The sequence below is a fragment of the Sinocyclocheilus rhinocerous genome, unplaced genomic scaffold, assembly GCF_001515625.1.
Source record: "Sinocyclocheilus rhinocerous isolate Xijiao unplaced genomic scaffold, SAMN03320098_v1.1 scaffold2670, whole genome shotgun sequence".
NCBI classification, from domain to species: domain Eukaryota; kingdom Metazoa; phylum Chordata; class Actinopteri; order Cypriniformes; family Cyprinidae; genus Sinocyclocheilus; species Sinocyclocheilus rhinocerous.
Window position 1 is genome coordinate 25225 of NW_015647012.1, and position 5129 is coordinate 30353.

General features: G+C 38.9%; 1 pseudogene; it reads left to right on the forward strand.

The window, feature by feature from the left end:
• Positions 1–2056: 2056 nt before the first annotated feature.
• LOC107708207 (relaxin-3 receptor 1-like) lies at positions 2057–4634 on the forward strand (annotated as a pseudogene).
• Positions 4635–5129: the final 495 nt, after the last annotated feature.

Genomic DNA, 5129 nt, shown 5'->3' on the forward strand with positions numbered 1-5129 from the left:
CAGTGACGTTGGTTTTCAAAAAACACAATGGACCAACACCAGCAGATGACATTGCACCCCAAATCATCACAGACTGTGGAAACTTAACACTGGACTTCAAGCAACTTGGGCTATGAGCTTCTCCACCCTTCCTCCAGACTCTAGGACCTTGGTTTCCAAATGAAATACAAAACTTGCTCTTATCTGAAAAGAGGACTTTGGACCACTGGGCAATAGTCCAGTTCTTCTTCTCCTTTGTCTGTGGTTCAGGAGTGGCTTAACAAGAGGAATACGACAACTGTAGCCAAATTCCTTGACACGTCTGTGTGTGGTGGCTCTTGATGCCTTGACCCCAGCCTCAGTCCATTCCTTGTGAAGTTCACTCAAATTCTTGAATCGATTTTGCTTGACAATCCTCATAAGGCTGCGGTTTTCTTGGTTGGTTGTGCATCTTTTTCTTCCACACTTTTTTTCCTTCCACTCAACTTTCTGTTATCATGCTTGGATACAGCACTCTGTGAAGAGCCAGCTTCTTTGGCAATGAATGTTTGTGGCTTACCCTCCTTGTGAAGGGTGTCAATGATTGTCTTCTGGACAACTGTCAGATCAGCAGTCTTCCCCATGATTGTGTATCCTAGTGAACCAAACTGAGAGACCATTTTGAAGGCTCAGGAAACCTTTGCAGGTGTTTTGAGTTGATTAGCTGATTGGCATGTCACCATATTCTAATTCGTTGAGATAGTGAATTGGTGGGTTTTTGTTAAATGTGAGCCAAAATCATCACAATTAAAAGAACCAAAGACTTAAACTACTTCAGTCGGTGTGCATTGAATTTATTTAATACATGAGTTTCACAATTTGAGTTTAATTACTGAAATAAATGAACTTTTCCACGACATTCTAATTTATTGAGATGCACCTGTATTTATTCATTCATTTGAACTTTTTGTTCTTACATTTTTTTAAGTAATTTTAGAAATGCCTTCAAAGATGTGAACTGTATCTTTAAATAAAACTTTTCAGAAGTCATCCATTCTATTATCCAAACCTCTTTGTCCTTATTAGGGTCGTGGGGAGCTGGAGCCTAACCCCACAGGTGGGGAAACTCTGCATGACCAGTTCATCACAAGGTTTACACATAGATTCTACAAATTCATTTTTATTAAATTTCTCTTCCTTTGATATAGCATGAGGTGAAAATGTTCAGTTTTACTTCAGCATAATCAATGGCACAGTTTAACTCCATGTGGCTCAACTTACCCTCTCTCTAGGCTCAGTTTGCCCCCAAGAGACCACTTTTTCTTTGGAAAGCCATATTTTGAAAGCAGTTTATTTTAGATCCAGAGTGATTATTCCCAAAGATGCACCACATCCTGAAATGTATATACATATAAGTTGGACCCATTACTGTCATGTGCTTGCTAAAAACTAGTTCAACTCACCCCACTCTCCCCTATATTAAAATTTTGATCAAATAAATGCAGGCTTGATGACCATAAGTGACTTCTTGCTAAAACTTAAAATAGTAATGTATCCAAACTTTTGACCTATAAAATAGTAATGTATCCAAACTTTTGACCTATTAAAACCCATCTTTTCTCCTTGGCCTTTGACACCTGATGTTGACATTTTGTTTATTTTATTGTGATGTTTTATTTGTATTTTATGCTTTGTATGAGTTATGTATTTTATGTTTTTTTATTTTATGTATTTACTTTTCTATACAGCATTTTGGTCCAATTCGGTTGTTTTAAAGTGCTTTATAAATATATATATATATATTTTTTTTTACATTGCCCCTATTTTACATTTGAGTCCCTGCCCCTGATGAACTTTCTGGACGTCCCTGTTCCCAAGGGTTTAAACCCCCACAATTCCCACCAGCTGTCAGACATGTAAAAACTCTTCAGCCAATCTTTGCCCTGCAAGGGCGGGTAATACCAAGGCGCGTGTACCTCTGTATATATTAGCAGATGCGCACGACTGGTGGGCAAACCGCTGAGAAAACCTCTTCAACACAACCTGAGCGCACCGCGCGCGCAGGTCGCAGGTGGAACGCGCTATTGGATGCTTAACCATGGGTGACTATGGCGCGCACTCCATGCCAAAATAAAACGTTCGAACGACCGACCGAACGTCAAACCAAACGTCTATCCGAACGTCTTGAGCTTTGTGCGTCTTACGCTGCAGATGACCCACGTGACGACCAGACGTGACGTCAGCGTCTTGAAATTAGCTGGTTTTTAAACATTTAAGGAGCCAAGCTGCTGTGTAAAGACTATAAATGGACATTACAAGCATTACAATAAAGATATTTTATACATAAAAGAATACTCAACCATTTCCTGCATGCTGGCACTTTTGATCAATTTAATTAGTCCTTGTTGACGTGTGTGTGTGTGTGTGTGTGTGTGTTTTAATGGTATTTTGAATTTTAATATGGTTATGGTTTCCATAAAAATAATGAAGAAGCACAACTGTTTCCTATATTGATAATCAGAAATGTTTCTTGAGCAGCAAATCAGCATATTAGAGTGATTTCACGGAAGACTGGAGTAATGACGCTGAAAATTCAGCTTTGAATCACAGGAATAAATTAAATTTTAAAAGTAAAGAGTAAACCGCCAGTAAGTGGCAGCAAGTGACTGTGTTAATGAGTGAACATTTGAGTCATTTGTTCAAACGATTCATTCAGACTGCTAATCCATTCAAGAGTTATCCTATCTGCTTTGTTTCTGCCTAAATATAAAAATAAAATATATTACATAAAATATGCTGACCATTTATATCAGATACATTGACATTTATATCAGACATATAGCCTATGATATCTACTTCATGATACCCTAAGATTGTAAGATAGCCTTCCTTACAAATGTAGCAATTGTGGTCTATATATATATATATAAATATATATATATATATAAACAACAAGCATTTTGTATGATCCCTATTATTTTGGTAAAATAATGAACATTTAGCAGATTCTGCAAGGTGTATGTAAACTTTTGACTTCAACTGTGTATATATATAGTGTGTATGTCTACTCTACAGTAGATCAGACATCAGTCTGGGTCTCAGGAGGATGTATTCATCTTTGATCAATAGACATCTCTGTAAATGCAAACAAAAGTGATGTTCTTTATTTCAATCAAGGTTTTACGCACAAATCGGCTCCTATGAAAACTGAACATGTTTATATTTTATAACCCCATTAAACATCTATCCTAGCCTAGTCTTGCCTTGTCTGTTTTCTCGGTTTCTGATCTTTGCCTGTTTTCCTGGATTTATCCCTTTAGTCTCGCCCTTTTGATTCTGTTCGCCGTTCGTTGACCTTTGCTAGCCCTAGGACTATTCTTGTGTCTTGTCCGCCATATACCTGTTTGCCATTGTTTCGACCCTGCCTGTGTTTCTGACCTCTCTGCTTTAATTAAAGCTTGCACATGGATCCGCACGTCTCATGTCTCCTCAGCCCCGTAACAGTATGTCTGCTCTTTAATAGTAAAACATACTCAAGCACAGGATTCAGAAAAAAAATTTTTTAGTGTTGTTTTAGGTGAACAATATCTATATGTATTGCCTGTAAAGTCCATTTTATAGCCTTTACACAGCAGCATGTCTCTTTACATGTTTAAAAAACAGCTAATTTCAAGACGCTGACGTCGCGTCAGGTCGTCACGTGGGTCACCCGCGCCATAAGACGCTCAAAGTACAAGATGTTCGGATAGACGTTCGGTTTGTCGTTCGATCGGTCGGTCGTTCGGACGTTTGATTTTGGCATGGAGTGCGCGCCATAGGTGACCCTTTCAACAGCAGCAGCAGGGTGTTTACCGAACACCTCAGGGTCATGTCACATTTGGAAATCTGGGGGACATTGATGTGACCGCAGACAGGAGCCCGGTCTTGAGGATCATGATCTCCGTTGTGTACATTCTTGTGTGAGCAATAGGCTTTGCTGGGAATTCGCTCGTACTTATCATCATGAGAGTGAAACACTCCAAGCAGACCACCGCCATTAATGTTTTCATCATTAACTTAGCTGTCACAGACCTCCAGTTCGTCCTGACGTTGCCGTTTTGGGTGGTGGATACCGCTCTGGATTTCAGCTGGCCGTTTGGACACGCCATGTGCAAGATCATACTGTCGGTCACTGTGATGAACATGTACGCCAGCGTCTTCTTCCTCACTGCTATGAGCATCAATACTGCTCCGTGGCTTCAGCCACCAAGAACAGGGTCCGTGCCCCAACATCATGCTCTGTCAAATGGGTTTGCGCATTTTTGTGGGTCGTTGCTACCGTCGCCACCGCGCCAACGTCTATTTTCTCCACTGTGACCAACGTGGCTGGAGAGAAGCTCTGCTTAAGTTTCCTGTCGGACATTACTGGCTGGCCTTTTATCATTTGCAAAAAATCCTGGTTGCTTTTGTTCTGCCCATGTTGATCCTTTCCGTGTCCTATTTGTTGCTTCTGAGATTTGTGAGAAAGCGAAATCTGAATAACGTTCATTCAAAGCGGACGATGCCGAACCACGCAATTACATTTTGGGGTGTTTTGGTAAAGTTGAACGTGATTCACTGGGATGAATCGTATTATATTGTCCATACTTATGTATTTCCCGTGACTGTTTGCTTAGCTCATACTAATAGTTGCTTAAATTCGTTTATATAGCTATTGTCTTACGAGCAGTGTTGGGCACTTCCAAAATGTAATACATTGTATATTACTAGTTACTGTCTTTTGAAAGTAATTAGTTACATTACAATATTACTGTCTCTGAATTGTAATGCGTTACACTACTTTTGAGTTACTTTTGAGTTACTTTCATCCAAAATATCCACATAAGTATTGTAAAATGCCAAAATGTAGTTTATTGCTGTTCATACTACATTCAGTGGAGTGTAATGTGGTAGGTCTATATAGCATAAAATATATGAAATTATATTTAGATACCGGTATGTAGGTCTACATTAATGTTACGTTGTAGTTTAGTTAAAAAAAATATAGTAAGCACAAATCGCATTATTACATTCATAAATAACACTGGTAAATAAAGCGAAATATTATCATGTACAAACAATAAACACAATACCTAGCCTATAGGCTATTTTGAACGGTTTCAGAAGAAAACAAGAATGAAAAATATAAGTTG